General features: G+C 38.3%; 1 protein-coding gene across 11 annotated transcripts in view; it reads right to left on the reverse strand.

Annotated features, from left to right (window-relative positions):
• APBB2 (amyloid beta (A4) precursor protein-binding, family B, member 2) overlaps nt 1-16,197 on the reverse strand; it is a 261,166-nt gene extending 244,969 nt beyond the window's left edge. For 6 of the 11 annotated variants that reach the window (XM_014548705.1, XM_014548709.1, XM_014548706.1 and 3 more), the window contains exon 1: nt 16,014-16,193. The gene's annotated coding sequence lies outside the window, so the exon portion shown is untranslated. Of the gene's footprint in view, nt 1-16,013 lie in introns of all 11 variants that reach the window. The other 5 variants (XM_005877464.2, XM_005877467.2, XM_005877472.2 and 2 more) reach the window with 3 other exon arrangements.
• Between the last annotated feature and the right edge of the window lie 1,342 nt (nt 16,198-17,539).

Consider the following 17,539-nt stretch of genomic DNA (forward strand, 5'->3'; position numbering starts at 1 on the left):
AAGGACTTGTATGCATGCATACGAGCATAACCAATGGACACAAGACACTGGGGGGGCATGGGAGGCTAGGGGAGGGTCAAGGGGAGAAAAAAAAAGGAGACATATATAATACTCTTTGTAATACTTTAAGCAATAAAACAATTAAAAATAATAATAAAAGATTTAAAATAAATAAATAAATATCTGATATGCAGGATGGTCTTAGGTGACCCCTGTGAAAAGGTCGTTCGACCGTTAAAGGGGTCTCGACCCACAGGTTGAGAACCGCTGATCCACACCCTCCTGGCTTCACACACACACCCATTTGTCCTTGAATTCCCCCAAGCACACCCCTGCCTCCATAAGCTCATTCGCAAGGCTTCCTCTCCCTGAAAGGTCATCCCCTCTCCCCCACCTGTGGGCCTCCGAAAGCCCAAATACACAGTCCAAGCCTGATGGAGAAGGGAAGAATTACTTGCCCCTTTGCTTGGTTTGCACAGAACTTTAGACACACTGTCTTAATCATTACACTTTGTTTTCTGAAAACATGTGCTCTGAGGGCAGGGCTCCTGTCCTTTTTCTTTCTTTCTTTTTTTTTCTTCTTTTTCTTTTTATTCTCAGTGGCTTACTTGTAATATATACTGAGTGCCTCTTGAAAGCTACTTATTCATTCATGCAACAACTTCTTATCACGCACCCAACCTCCACTGGCACGATGGGGATATATGAAAATCTGAACACACACACACACACACACACACACACACACACACGTATCCCTGCCTATTGGAATTTGTATTACAGTGAGGAGTGAGAGGTAGTAACTTAAAACATAAGTAGGATATGTAGTGTGTTAAAAAGGGATATGCTCTATAGGAAAAAATAAAGAAGGATAAGGATTTGGGGAGGATGAGTGTAGGAAGGTCTGCAGTTGTCAGTATGTCATTCAGGTAGGTAGGGCAGGTTTCACAGAGAGGGTAACATCTGATCAAAAATTAAAGAAGAGAAGAGGTTAGCCCTGTGGGCATCTGGGGAACAGCATCCAGGAGGAAGAAAGAGCAAATGTGAAGTCCCTGAGGCAGAAATAAGCTCAGTGTGTTCAAAGGCCAGGGCAGGTGGCATGGAGTTAGCTGGGGGAGAATATGAGGAGATGCGGGCAGTGAGGCAAGGGGGACATCGTACGAAGGCTTTCGGGCAATCACAGGGACTTCATCTTTTATTGTGAGGACAGAGAAGTCTTTGCAAGCTTTGAGCAGAAGAGTGCCAAGACTGTACAGAGCCTCTCCCGTGAGAATAGAGTGTGGGAGAGAATGAAGGGAAGCTGCTAGGAGGTCCTTGGAATAGTCCAGGTGAGACTGACAGTGGCTCGGGTCAAGGTGGCAACAACAGATATGTTCTAAAGGTCAAGTCCATTAGGTTTTCTGACAGACTGGACCTTGGAAACATGTTTAGATTTCTTCCCTTTCATTGGTAGTGATAAGCCCCAGCCCAGACCCTTCTCGTCATTCCTTCGTTTCTGTGAAAGGCTCCAATTTGTTCTCCTCTCCATCAATTCTCTTCTATCTTCTCCTATAAACCACCGCAGGGTGGTGTTCAGGATGGCACTCCCACCACACATCATCTGCTCACAGTGGGTTGGAGCACAGACCTGCTTCGAAGCCCTCCCCCGCCTGTCTCCTCAGTTCTTGTCATGCATGATACCCAGTGACAGTGGTAGTGTTTCAGTCTTTTCTGTATTATAAACATAAACAATCAATTACATACACATACAAACATATACACATATGTGTATTTTGGACAATGTCATCTTAATCTCCCTAAGAGATTACAATTCCTACACTATGGTTCAAATACCTTAAAGTATGGGGGGTATAATTTCTGCCATGACTAAGTGTAAGGTTGGATATTAGTACATAAGCTGTAAAGAAAAAAAGGAAGACAGGCAAAAATAAATATTACTAATTCTGATGGTCTATCCATCAATCAAACCATTTTAAGAAAAAAAATTATTTAAATTTTTTTTTGAAATTAGAAAAAATGATATGGCTTTATTTTTTAAATGAAACATTAATTATAATGGATTGAAATGTATATAGATAAGGGATGCCACAATGAGTTTATACTCCAGTCCACCATTGCCTACATTCAAAAGAAAAACTGTCATTTTCTTATTTACTAGAGGCCCAGTGCATGAAATTCATGCACGGGTAGGGTCCCTAGGCCTGGCTGGCAATAGGCCTTGTCATAGCGAGAGGTTGAATTCCCGGTCGAACTACCGAGGGTACAATTTACATATTAGGCGTGTATTATATAGGATTATTAAATTTCAAGGTTCAAACTAAGACTACGGAGGTAAATCACACCACAGAGAAATGACTACAACAGTTTCCAGACAAGCCCATCAGGAGTTGCAGAGTTAAGTAGTTATTGCTATTGGAAGAGTTTAGGGCAGGCATCTCCTTTGACCTACGACCTGCATCTAGGCGTTTTAATTAAGAGGAAAGTAAAATCTGGACAGAGAATCAGAAGATATTTAAAAGGCACACTGCCTTTATCTGCACATCAGTCATTACTTCTAGTCCAAACAGGCAGGCCTTTCTTAGCAAACAGCCTTCCTGATTAGCAATAAGATTGTGGAGACTTCCAAGGCTACCCCCAGCCTTACAGCCTGAAAAGCAAATACAGTTCAGACCAAAGCTCATATTTAAAGCAAACAAGCTGAGCATAAAGGTACACTTTCAGACACACTTCAGCAAGATGGGATTCTTTGTCCTTCAAATCACATTTGGTAAACATCTGTCTTTTTTCCTTTCTCTGTCTCAACTCAACGTTTTAACTAATACGCTTTCAAGGGAACATACTTTACCACTTTTCCTACAAAAATTACTTACTTCCTCTGCATGTCAAGAGGATAAGAAAGACTGACCAATAAACACAGTTTTTTAAAAATTACAGTTTTTAAAAATATTTACTAGGGTTTTAGAAACTATATTAAAACATAAGGAAGCAAAATGACCCATGATCATACTACCTGGCTAGCTCCTGATTCTTTTCTAAAAGGAAAGAAAATACATACACGACCATAGCTAGAAAACTCAAATCATGCAGAAAAGAAAAAGAAGAAAAGTTTTTCAATATATAAAAGTTCATATCTTTTTAGGAAAAAATATGTATATACTAGCTTTTTTTCAACTATACAAAAGGAAATGGTATTCATATGGGTCTACAAAACATTTTTCATTTTATGTAGATACATGCACATACATATATAAGTGTATGTGTGTGTATAACAATTCCAAATCAACACACATACAGAGCTACTTCATTCTTTACAAAGATGCTATAATATAATTTGTAAACTATCTTGGCATGGTTTTAAGTGAACCTATTTATGAAATTGCTGGTTTTAAGTGAACTTATTTATGATTTAAGTTTTTTTAAAAATATATATTTTATTGATTTTCCACAGAGAGGAAGGGAGAGGGATAGAGAGACAGAAACATCGATGAGAGAGAAACATCGATCAGCTGCCTCCTGCACACTCCCCACTGGGGATGTGCCCGCAACCAAGGTACATGCCCCCGACCAGAATCGAACCTGGGACTCTTCAGTCCCCAGGCCGACGCTCCATTTAATGAGCCAAACCAGCTAGGGCTATGATTTAAGTTTTGAAATACATTGCCAAATTGCTCTCCAATGGTGTCTATTTTAGAAGACAAATAATTACAGACGGCAGTCCCTTTTCTACATGTGTTGTATCACAAATGGCCTGCTTTGTCCGAAAGCTGCAGCACAGCAGGCCAGACAGCCAACCCATCCCAGACCATGTCAAGCTCTTCTAGACAACACAGACTCTATGAACTAACCAGCAACATCGCAGAGCAAAGCTGGAGGGTGGCAATCACAGCTCTGGTAAGGGTTCTGTGCAGCTGACCTTTTACTTGTTTATACATTCTTTGTCTAAGACACAACTGCAGGAAAAGATGGTGGGGGAGAGGGGGGAATTATCATCGGCTGGGTACTTACCTTTGGTAGTTCATTTAGCCACTATGACACAATACCACAGGCTGGGTGGCTTCTGAACAACAAAAATTTATTGCTCACAGTTCTGGAAGCTGGAAATCCAAGACTGAGGTGCCAGCATGGTCACCTTCTGGTGAGGCCCCTTTTCCTGCTCCACAGCTGACCTTTTCTCTGTGCACTCACCTGGCAGAAGGGGCTGGGGTCTCTCTGGAGGCTCTTGTATAAGGCACTGATCCCATTCATGAGGGCTCTACCCTTATGACTGAAGCACCTCCCAGTCACCACTTCTTTATATCATCTTTGAGAGTTAGGATTCCGACATATGAATATTGGGGGACACATTCATTTAGATCACAACAGTACTTAACTAAGAATACTAGCAGTTGAAAATACAGGAAGTTCTCAGGTTATGTCGGAGATCCGTTCCTACAGCGTGATGCAACGTAACGCAATTTTTGCCGTGAGCTGGAACCCACCTACATAAGTACCTACATCACTTCCATGGAGCACATACACAGCAGTAATGAAGTAAAACAGTAAAAAAAAAATTAAAAGAAAGATAACAATTCCTGACCTTTACTTGTGGTAAATAAATAATAAAAAACATATAGCACATATGTACATACATCAAAATGACGAAACTAATTTTTTCATAAATAAATGGGAGATGGTGACGTAACCAAGAAACGACGTATGTCAAGTCCGACGTAACCCGAGGACTGCCTGTACTAGGAAAGCAGTAGATAGACGGGAGTCACATGACATCAGAGAGTGGAACACTTGGACTCTCCCCATTGTCAAATCCTCGGGAGCCCCCCAAGGCAGTCAGTGTGGAAAAAGCTCAAAGACCCAAACAAGGAATGCAGAGTGGGGATGCAGTCAGGAACTTCCAGAAGGAATGAGCTTCTTCCTTCCTTCTCCGAGTAGCTGCTTAGGAGAGTCTGCTTCCCCCAGCAGCCAGATGGCTCTGGATAACACAGCCAGCAAGCAGATAGAGGCAAGACTGGGCTACATACTTTGGGTGTAAAACCTGGAACAGATGAATTTCAGGGGGGGGGGGGAGCAGGAAGGGAGTGATTAACCAGGGAACTTGTATACATATATGCATAACCCATGGACACAGAAAATAGAGTGGTGAAGGCCTGGGAGGGGCGGGTACAGGGTGGAGGGGATCGATGGGGGAAAACAAACAAACAAACAAAATAAAAGGTGGTATCTGTAATACTTCCAAGAATAAAGATAAATTTTTAAAAAACACAAAACACAAAAAAACAAAAACCTTGGGGCAGGTTCCCAAACATGCCCTGCATTTTTATTTACACCTCTGAGGGTCTGATTAGGTGTTTTCCTCAGGTAAGAGGGCTTAAAATCCTCCATTCACTGACCGCCTCCTACCTCCTACTTACTTATCAAAAAAATAAAATGCCACTTCTCCAGATTAATATACACTCACATTGCACTCTCTCCTTGAAAATTCCAAAGCATTCCCTTCATCTATTACTTTGGACCTTTATTGTCTCATTAAGTTATTAGAAGAGTAAAAGATATAAAGAGAGATAGAAAGAGAGAAACAAAGTTTTCTACAGGTCAACCGCTTCATAGGCATTGCTTTTATTTATACTGGCATATAATGTTTTGGGAAAAAGTTCAGATTCAAATCTAAATTAGTCGATGTGAGACTTGGATAAAAACATTTGGTCTTGCCAATCCTCAGCTTCTTTATCTTTAAAACAGGGTAATACTCTCTCTCTCATAGGATTGATGTGAAGATCAAATTAATTTCCTCCCCCCCCCTTCAAAGACTGAGAAAGTGCTTAAGTACTTAACACATGGGACATGCTCAATAAAACCTGGGCTCTCCCAAAAGAGCTTGTATTCTGGCTGTCTCTCCCCAGGATACTACATTTTATTCCCTCTAGTGACTACCGAACTAGACTTCCATAGAGGATACCATTAACAAGTTAACTTGGGATTTAATGGAATTGCACTGAACTAAGTAAAATTTATCCAACATCTCTTATCACTCATAAATAAATGCCTGCTCGAGATCAGTGGTCATTTTGAGTCCAATTTTAGAATCCTCGAGGGCCAAAAGTCATGGTTGGAATTCCAGATTTTTTTTATTTCTGTGATAAGTCTTTCGTAAAGTCATTAATTACCCTCTTACTTTCCTGGGCACTGTCACGCTTTAATTCGATAATAGCCACAACATGAACAAACTATCTGCAACCTTAAGTCTTCAAGAAAATCACCCTTGTGAAACCAAGCACAGAACAGTTACTAAGATGCTAACATCTGTCCTAAAAGAGCATAGCACGATGACTGCAAGAAAAACTGTTTTTCTTTAATTCCTAAAAAGGGTGCGCTAGCACGCTGCACTGAGAAATTTCCTAACACAAGCTAGACGGATGCTGACATTCATGTTTTAAATAAATTACTGGGCTTGGACACTGTTTATGTAAAAACATCCAATAGACTATTTTCGTGAATAAGTGAAGCTGATGATCAATCCTTTTTTGAGCAGATAATAATCAATTTGGAAACTTCAGAAATTCTGAACAGTCATGTCATAAATACAGATCTTATTTGTGAAATATAATCAAATTAAATGTTTTGTTCATTATAGGTCACTATGGAACTGAGAAACTATCACCTGTTTTTATATCAATAGCTACATTAAAATAAATGATAACTGACTATATGTCATTCGAGTGCAGTATCTTTGAAGGCTTTTAAATGAAACAATACTTCACAGGTTATTTAACATAAAAATATAAAGACAAGCAAAAATAACCAAAACACGTAAGATTCTGAACTCTGTTAATATCTCTATATATAAAAGCCTAAGCGACCGTCCAACCTTGTGACCACCCGACTGCTAGCTATGACATGCACTGACCACCAGGGGGCAGATGCTCTGACGGGTAGCTATGATGCGCACTGACCACAAGGGGGCAGACGCTCAACGCAGAAGCTGCCGAACTGAGGTGACCTGGCAGCTGCAGTCCTCGGGTGATGCATCCGGAACCAGAGAAAGGGGAGCCCGATTCCGAAGTGCCTCAACTGAGAACCACCCTCTTGCAACCCAGGACCCCTCAGGGGATGTCAGAGAGTGGATTTCAGCCAGATCCCCGCAGACCAAGCCGAGGGACCCCACCGGTGCACTAGTATTTATCACAAACACCCTTATTACAGATTTACACAAAAATGGTTTCTTCTCATGAAAGCAAATTACAGAAACCCTCTTTATTCATCTTGCATTGGCTCCCCGAATGTGACTACGTTGATGTGGTGATTTTTCTTCATCTGCAACCAAATAATTATAAACAGGCTGGAGCCTTCACAAATGTAATTGTACCACAACTCAAACTTCTCCGGCTCAATCATTCTGAACCCCTGATTTCAGTCAGCACAACACTCAACTCAAAGTAAAGGGCAGTTAAAAAGTTACCGTCACCCAGCCGTATTCTGTTTCAGCTTCCTAAGAAAAACAACAAGACCAAATTCTCCTAGAACATTATACTACATTCCTCATAGGGTCATTCATCATTCTGAGCATAGGTCACAGAGATTTCTGAAAGGGCACCAAAGGGGAAGAAAAGATTTGTAGGAGTGACTGGGTTAAAAGATTCGAGATACCCACTTCCAGGATCGTAAAGATATAAATGAAAGCTTATCTATGGCTTTTTTCTTTTAAATGAAGAATAAAAAAAGAATAACTCCACATTGCTCTCTATAGATGCATTTTTATGAAGTGATACCATCAGCCAAGAACTGATAAATCAGCCAAAGGACTGCCAAGAAACGCATTGGGGCCAGGTAACAAACATGTCAGTTCCCATCTAGCTGCTCTGCCCACGTTGAAATGAGAAGATTACAATGAAAGAGGAGAAGCAGGGAAGCCATTCTGGAGAACTGAGCCCTCAGAGAGCTGGGAGGCATGGCTTGACCTACTAACAGATCTGCAGAAACACATATTTTAAATCTGATACTGTGATTTTCACTAAAAGCCCAACGGAAGAAATCAGCTTTTACCTATATGAGGAGCAGGGAAGTGTCTCTGAATTTCATTCAACACCAAATTTATGTATTTTCACATTAAAAATAAGTTAGTCCCCAAACAAAATTATAACTTTACTAGAAAACAAAATAAAAGAAAATGGCCAACTAGAGTCCAAACATCTCAATACAGCAGCGATTTTCAACCTTTTTCATCTCATGGCACACATAAAATAATTACTAAAATTCTGCGGCACATCAAAATATATGTTCTATTTTTTGCCAATCTGACAAAAAAAATGATATAATGTTGATTCATTCATACCAAATGGCTATTGTTGTGTTGGCTGTGGTCATTTTTTTTTTTAATTTCACAATCTAAAGGAAATAAGGTCCATGATCCTGACTAGTCACTGCATAGGTATTGCATGTTTTGAAAATTCTTGCATCACACCAGTGTGCTTTTTGCAACACACCAGTTGAAAATTGCTGCAATAAAGCAATGACTTTTCTTACTCCTTTTCAATCTTAATGCATTCATAATTTTTACAGTTATAAGTAAAGAAGAGATATAAATTTAGTCTTCACATTTCCCATATAATTATATTCATATCAACACAGTAGTCTATTAAGAACCATACTAATACAAAGAAAAATATAGCAAAGCTAAGTATAAAAATACAGCTAGCATTTTAATTACATTATGAAAACTACCCAATTTTCATAAAACATAAAACCACACTATATTCCCAAAACCCAAGGCATTTTAATTAATATTTTCCACTTAGTAAAAGAATAGTTTTGTGAAATGTAGCTTTTTCTGTATAAAAGTCTCAACTCATATAACCATTAGTGAAAATTCTTGATATTCTTAAAATAATATACCAAACTTATAAGTCCTTGTCAGTAGTTATTGGCAATGGTTAAGGTAATAAAATTTTTTAAATTTAATCTGTTTTATTCAAATGGATAATGGCATAAAAATGCTTAGCACTTTTATAAGAAAACTAATTTTAAAAAAATTTCAATTACAGCCCTAACCGGTTTGGCTCAGTGGATAGAGCGTCGGCCTGCGAACTGAAAGGTCCCAGGTTCGATTCCGGTCAAGGGCATGTACCTTGGTTGCGGGCACATCCCCAGTAGGGGGTGTGCAGGAGGCAGCTGATCGGTGTTTCTCTCGCATCGATGTTTCTAACTCTCTATCCCTCTCCCTTCCTCTCTGTAAAAAATCAATAAAAAATATTTTATAAAAAAAAATTACAGTTGACACTGGATATTATATATTAGTTTCAAGTGTACAGCATAGTGGTTAGACATTTATATATCTTATGAAGTGATCATCCAGATAAGTCTTAAACCCACCTGGCACTATACATAGTTATTACAATATGGACTATATTCCTAATACTGTACTTTACATCCCATGACCACATTGTGACTGTCAATTTATATTTCTTAATCCCTTCACCTACCCCCCCAACCCCCCTCCCATCTGGCAAGCATCAGTTTGTTCTCTGCATCTATGAATTTGTTTCTGTTTTGTTTGTTCGCTTACTCTGTTTTGGGGAATAAACATAAAAGTGAAATCAGAAAAGAAGTACTTTTGCTTTAAATAATGGATGTAATAATCTAGAAAATGCATGTAGATTGACTTACATTCTCTTCTACCACTTCAGATTCCCACAGTTATCCACAGGGAAATAACCAGACATTAGAGTACGTTTAACACAGTTACTCAAATAGGAAGGGAGAGAAAAAGTAGCAAAAATACAATAATAGTTTATTTTTTTCTAAAGATAAATATATTGCAACTTAAGCCCATTTCTTGAAGAAACTTCTTTCATTGAAAAACTGCGTCGTAAAAAACTAACTAAAGTGAACTACTAGCATAAAGAGCAGAACTGAGAGTCCAGAAATAAACCCTTATATTTATGGTCAATTAATTTTTTACAAAGGTACCAAATAAGTCAATAAGTAAAGGATAGTCTTTTCAGCAAATGGTGTTGGGACAACTGGATATCCATATGCAAAAAAAGAAAAGAACAGAAGGAAATAAAAAGTATACCTGACCCTCACACCATATACAAAACCTAATCCAAAATGGATCATGGAACTAAATGTAGGGCTAGAAAGAAACAATGGAGAAAAATCTTTGTGACCTTTGGTTAGCCCAAGAGTTTTTAGAAACAAAAATCTTAAGCTTTGAAAGAAAATATGATATTGAACTTGATTACAATTAAAAACTTTTGAGCCTCAAAAGACACCATTAAGAAAGCAAAAAAACAAGCCAGAGACTGGGAGAAAATATGTGCAACTACATATATCCAATAAGACAAATAACCTAAAATAAAAATATGCAAAGGGTTTTAATAAGCATTTCCCCAAAGAAGATAGGAGTGGCTAAGAAGCTCACTGATTGAATAACTAGCTTAATTATGAGAGGATAAATTCCATAATTACCATCTTTTGTCCTTCTAAAAAACCTACATAATAGGATGATTTCATCAGAAACTCCAAAGCACATTACTTCGTATTTCTCATATGACAGTAAAGTTTTCACATCACTGTAAAAAATAAAGATAACAACCAGATTGTGCAAGAAATAGAACTATCTCTAGTCACAGGTGATATAATCTGGTATGTAGAAAATCCTAAGGAAGTCACATACACAATAAAGAAAACTGTTTATCAATACTGATAAAAAAAAAAAAAGTTCGACAAGGTATAAAAAACAGGATCAATATACAAAACTCAATTCTATTTCTATACACTAGCAATGAATATTCTGAAAATTTTTAAAATGATTCCAGTCATAAAGGCATCAAAAAGAAAAACACTTAGGGATAAATGTAATAAGAAATTTTGTTCCCTAAAAACAAGCAAACAAACAAAAAACACTGTTGGAAGAAATTAAAGAACTAAATCAATATAAACACACAACACACTCTATGTTCATGGATTGGAACTCTTAATATTGGTTAAGATGAAAATACTCCTCAAGTTGATCTAGAGATTCAATACAATCCTTACCAAAGGCTGGTGCAACATTAAAAAATGAATTAATATAATCTATCATGTTAATAAGCTGAAAAACAAAGACCATATGATCATATCAACAGGTGTAGAAAAAGCATCTGATTAAAAATCCAGCATCCACTGTGACAAAAACTCTCAGTTAACTAGGAATATGAGAACTTCCTCAACTTAATTTTAAAAATTTACAAAAACCTTACAGCTACCATTATACTTGATGGTGAGAAACTAGATGCTTCCCCACTAAGGATCAAGATCAAGGAACAGACATCACCTCTCACCATTCCCATGGAACATCACATTGGAATTCCTTGCTAGTGAGATAAGACAAGAAAATCAAAAGCATACGAATTGGGGAGGAAAAAATAAAGCTGTCTTTGTTTGCAGATAATATGGTTATTTATATAGAAAATCTCAAAGAATTAACAAAAATACTCCTGAGACCAATAAGCAATTATAGTAAGTTTGCAGGATACAAAGTTAATTATACAAAAGTCACTTGCTTTCTTATATACCAGTAATAAACAACTGGTATTTGAAATTAAAAACACAGTATTATTTATATTAGCACCAAAATAAATGAAATACTTGATATAAATCTAACAAAATATGTACAAGATCCACATGAGGGAAACTACAAAACTCTGATGAAATAATCAAAGACGATCTAAAGAAACAGTTATTCCATGAATGGGAAGACTTAATATTATCAAGATGCTAGTTCTTCCCAACTTTACCTATAGACCCAACACAATTTCAGATCAAGTTCTTTTGTGGATGTTGTTAAACTGATTCACAAGTTTACATGGAGAGGCAAAAAGCCCAGAACAGCCAATACAATACTGAAGGAAAAGAACAGGGTCAGAGGACTAACACTATCTGGCTTAAAGATTTACTATAAGTTACTATAATCAAGACAGTGGTATTGGCGAAAAAATAGACAAATAGATCAATGGAACAGAACAGAGAGACCAATACAAATACAGTCAATTGACCTTTGACTAAGGAGCAAAGGCCACTCATTCAATGAAGAAAGGATAGTAATTTCAATAAATGGTACTGAAATAACTAGGCCTCCACATACAAAACAAAAGAAAAAGAAAAAAGAAAAGAAATGTATACAAAGACCTTAAACTGTTCACAAATATTAATTCAAAAGATATAATAAACCTAAAAGTAAAATGTAAAACTATAAAACTCCAAGAAGATAACACAGGAGAAAACCTAGATGACCTTGGGTTGGCAATAGCTTTTCAGATACAAAACCAATGATCCATGAAAGAAATAATTGACAAGCTAGACTTCATTAAAATTAAAATTTTCTTCTATGAGAAAGAAATTGTCAAGAGAATGAAAAGACAAGCCATAGAACTGGAATAAAGTATTTGCAAAAGACATATTTGATAAGGGACTGGTACCCAAATACAAAGAACTCTTAAAACCCAACAATTAAAAAATAAACAATCCAATTTAAAAAATGGGCAAAAGATACCTCACCAAAGAAGGTATACAGATGGTAAACAGCATATGAAAAGATGCTCAACATCATACATCACTCGAGAATTGCAAATGAGAACAATGATGAGGTACCACTATACACATATTAGAATGGGCAAAATGCAAAACACTGACAACATCAAATGCTGGGGAGGATGTGGAGAAACTCACTCACTGCTGGTGGAAATGCAAAATGGTACGAACACTTTGAAAAACAGCTTGGCAGTTTCCTACAAAACTGAACATACTCTTGGATACAATCCAGCAATCATGCTCCTTGGAGTTTACCCAAAGACGTTGAAAACTTATGTCCACACAAAAACCTGCACATGAATGTTTATAGCAGCTTCATTCATAATTGCCAAAACTTGGAAGCCATCAAGATGGCCTTCAGGAGGTAAAAGAATAAATAAACTATAGTTCATCGAGACAACAGACTATTATCATGAAAAAGAACGGTCAAGCCCTAGCTGGTTTGGCTCAGTGGATAGAGCATCGGCCTGTGGACTGAAGGGTCCTGGGTTTGATTCTGGTCAAGGGCACATACCTCGGTTGCAGGCTCGATCCCCGGCCCTGGTCAGGGCATACACGGGAAGCAACCAATTGATGTGTCTTTCTCACATCAATGTTTCTCTCTCTCTGTCTCTCCCTCTCCCTTCCACTCTCTAAAAATCAATGCAAAAATATCCTCAGGTGAGGATTAAAAAAAATTGTCAAGACATGGAGGAATCTTAAATGTATATTGCAAAGAAGCCAATCTGAAAGGCTACATACTGTATGATTCCACATGACATTCTGGAAAAGGCAAAACTATGGAGACAGTAAAAAGATCAGTAGTTGCCAAAACTTCAGAGGGAGGGAGGAAGGGATGGATGAATGAATAGTTAGAACATGGGATTTTCAGGGCAGTGAAAGTATAGTGTGTGATGCTGTTATGGTAGATATATATCATTAAATATTAGTCAAAGCCCATAAAATGTACAATACACAGAGTGAACCTCATGTAGACCATGGACTTTAGTTAATCATAATGTGTCAATCTTGGCTCATCAATTTTAACAAAAGCACCACACTAATGCAAGATGTTAATAATAGGAAAAACTTAGGGGGTGGTTGGAACTCCGTACTTTCCGCTCAATTTTTCTATAAATTAAAACTGCCCTCCCCAAAATAAAGTCTATGATTTTTTTAAAAAGCAAACCATGTCCATTATATAAAAAAAATAAAACAATAAAATCTAACATTAAGAAGAGAAAATAAATCTTTAAAATTCATGACACACTTGAAATTCTGCCTGGAACAGAAAGCCAGCTGAGGTTTTCATAAGAAGAATAACTGTCACCCTGTGGTGTTAAAATACACTCGGGACAGCTCTCTGATAACCTCTCATTTGGCTGCCCCTGAAACAACTGTGTTTACAGTAAATACCAAGATTCTATACTAGCAAGCTCTGAAATTATCTTTCTTATCTGCAATTTATTTTAACGAAAGCCTCCCTTTCTTTCAGATTCAAAAAGCAAGTAATTGAATTAAGTATATATTTTAAAATGTTCCTGAAAACAAAAATCCTATTTCTCTTTCGTTAAATAATAGCTCTCTCTGCTAGTATCTCCACTCCCCAGCAGAATTCATAATTCCATCTCTTCTACTCCCACAAAACTTCGTTCTTACCTCAACTGATACCTTTTTCACTGTCAGCTAGCCAAATACTGAGCTAGCCTACCCTCTCTCTGTGAGCCCCTGAGTACAGGGACTGCCACAGTCATTTCATGCTAAGACCCCATCCTAAAAGGCATTACCCATCAAAATGTTTGCAGATGTAAGTGATGGACACTAACTCAAACTAAGTAGCTGACGTGCCAGGAAAGTGAAAATGGATTTTCTGGCTTTCGGTGATGCAGAATCTGGGACAATAAATTTTGTTTGTGTGTTGTATGTATGTTGTGCATGTATGTTTTGTGTGTGCTGTGTGTATGTTGTGTTTGCTTTTTGTGTGTGTTGTGTGTGTATTGTGTGTTGTGTGTGTATGTTTTGTGTGTGTTGTATGGTGTGTGTGCGTGTGCGTGCGTGTGCGTGTGTGTGTGTGACCCCCTTCCCTCCTCATCGTGTTTCCTCCATCTCCCTACTCTGATTTCCTGTGTTGACCTCATTCTCAGGAAGGCTTTCCCTAAGTCAGTGATGGCGAACCTTTTGAGCTCGGCGTGTCAGCATTTTGAAAAACCTAACTTAACTCTGGTGCCGTGTCACATGTAGAAATTTTTTGATATTTGCAACCATAGTAAAACAAAGATTTATATTTTTGATATTTATTTTATATATTTAAATGCCATTTAACAAAGAAAAATCAACCAAAAAAATGAGTTCGCGTGTCAGAGGTGACACCATCACTGCCCTAAGTGGTAGCAAAGAGAGTAACCAGTGGTCCGGCTTCACAAACCCACAAAAAGGAAAAATGTCTTTGCAATAGTTTCAGTGAAAATACTGGGGCTCCTCCATAAACTGATCCTGGTGACCCTGACTAGCCAGGCTATGTCAAATGTCCATAACAGAGACACTGAGGTCACCTCTAACTCCACAGGCTAAAAACAAAGCAAGGGTGCCTGCCCAGGGAAACCTGGGTAATTTGTTGGGGGAGGAAAGGATGCTGGGTGGGCAAAGTCAACAGATGCTCAGTACTTCACAGGTTCTCAAGACTGCTGACTCGCTCCCTTCGAGTGAGTATGTATTAACTGCGTATTATGTCTAATGCTGAGTTTCCCACTGAACGTCCGATAAAAAAGGTTTGCAGTGCCTGTGCCTGTAACACAATACTCGTTCTCACAATGAATTATTTCCCATCTTATTGCCACAGTGAGGGTGCTGTGCAGTGTCACTCTCGTGGCCACTGTTTTGCCCTTCTTTATGTTGTTACTTTAAGGGCATTTCTTCTCCTTTGTCCTACATGAGTATCTTAATGCCCAAAGCACACTGCTGGAACCAAATGTGTTGCCAGCTTTTGTTTTGGGGGGAGATAAAAGTAAAAACTTGCTGAGCAAACTGAAGGAGCACAGACAGAAGCGACCCCCTAAAATAGCAGGCCGCCATGATCACCCTTCACAGTGTGAAAACCCAAATGCGGGCACGTCTCTGAAAGGGCCAGTGCCAGTCCTGCTTCTCAGGGTCACTGCTTTCTCTCCAAAATAAAGCCAAGATCACTGGGTCGTTGTGAGTGGCTTGTCACATATTTGTGCTTGAGATCTCCCTCTCCTCTAGAAGAGGAAGATGGGGGTTGGGGGTGCGGGGCGGGCAGAGGAAGAAGGAAGACAACAATACCCTGTACACAGAAGTCTATCAGGGTACAGCATCTGCCACTTATCTGATGCTCTCACATAACCTGGATGATGATTCAGGGTCGTCTCAAAAACACTTTATGAAATTAACAAAACAAATTTTCCGTGTCTGACACAAGCCACTTTGTCCAGCCTCTGTTATCTTACACCAACCTGATCCTGCTTAAGTTATGGTCTGGCTCAGGCTCTCACAGCAGCTTTCTTTTATGGATTTTCCATCCAGCAAATGTTTCTGTTCCACAGCTGGGCAGATCCGACCACAGCATGCTTGGCTACGGACCGCAGCAGCTCACCCGCAACAGCTCCAACCTGGAGGGGCAAAGGCCAGAAGCCATTAGAAGAACAGAAGAAAGGAGATTCATTTTCTCTCTCTTTTTCTCTCCCTCCTTCTCCCCCTCCCTCCCTTCCTACCTCCCTCCTTCCCTTCCTCTTTCTTTCTCTCTCTCTCCTATGGATTTGGCAAGATAACCCCAAACATCTAAATGTTTAAAATCATTAATGAGCAGAGACAACAGCTTATAAGTGTCCTAGAGACAAGCTTGGGCTATTGTGAGGGGGAGATTAAAGTATTTAATCATTATTGAAAAGGCTTGGCTAAACGATTGTGCTCTGTTTGTGGAAAATTTAAAAGCCAGCTGTTTTAATTAACCACAGAAAACACAAGCTACAACTAAAATTTCATGAGCATACAGCTCTGCCCTGTGGAAAACCACAGGAATGTTCTGGCAGGGCTCAGTCAAATTCTTGGGACACAGAAGGCTGGAATCATTCCCCTTAGGAACTTGAACAGAAAATTAACTTGCTCAATATGTTTTTTTTTAAAAAAGTAAAATGAAACCCAGATTTAATCTCAGTCAAATATAAAAACATTTCAGGACTTCAAAGGGCGCCACCAAAAGACACATAAGGGAAAGGTCATGAAAAAATTCCAATGTGGCCCAGGATTTAGACTGTATTTTCAATGCAAAATGAATGATGCCACAGAAAATTTTATGGGCTAAAATAATCCAAAGGGGAAACTAATCACCTTTCATTTCCTAATAGAGGAAAATGATATGTGAAACCAATATTCAACATGTGGTTCATAAATATTACCAAGCATATAATATATTCGAGCAAAAGGAAATCTTTTAACCATCCTACTTCAAGCCAAACCTGTGGCCAGGCCCACACTAGCTACCATGCTTCAATTTGAAGAATCGTGGCATCCAGAAAAACAGTGTTAAAATAATGTCTGCTCACTGATGCTGCAGCTAGCAATTCTGGTGCAGAAACATAAAATGAGGGGATCTGATAAAAGCAACTAGTGAACAAATAAGAACTAATAGATCAGGAAGTCTTCATTTGTTAATGATAGTAATAGTATGACAGCATCTATACATGCTAAATATTCAAAAAGAAACAGGACAAATGTTATTTCCAGATACTGGGTCCATAATTCTATTTCTGTAAGTCAAAACAGACCCTGTCATAAGTGTGCCAAGCATAATATTACATTAATCTCTACCTTCATTTGAAACCTAAGTACCAAAAATAAGTTTAAAAAAACACACACACACAACAAGAAAAAAGATACCAAGTTATGTATTTATGGTTCTATCCCAATTCTGATCTAAAACTGGGTATATATATATATATATAATGTAAAGGCACCACAGTTTGAACAATAGATATTTCTG

Source organism: Myotis brandtii, unplaced genomic scaffold, assembly GCF_000412655.1.
Source record: "Myotis brandtii unplaced genomic scaffold, ASM41265v1 scaffold520, whole genome shotgun sequence".
Lineage (NCBI taxonomy): Eukaryota > Metazoa > Chordata > Mammalia > Chiroptera > Vespertilionidae > Myotis > Myotis brandtii.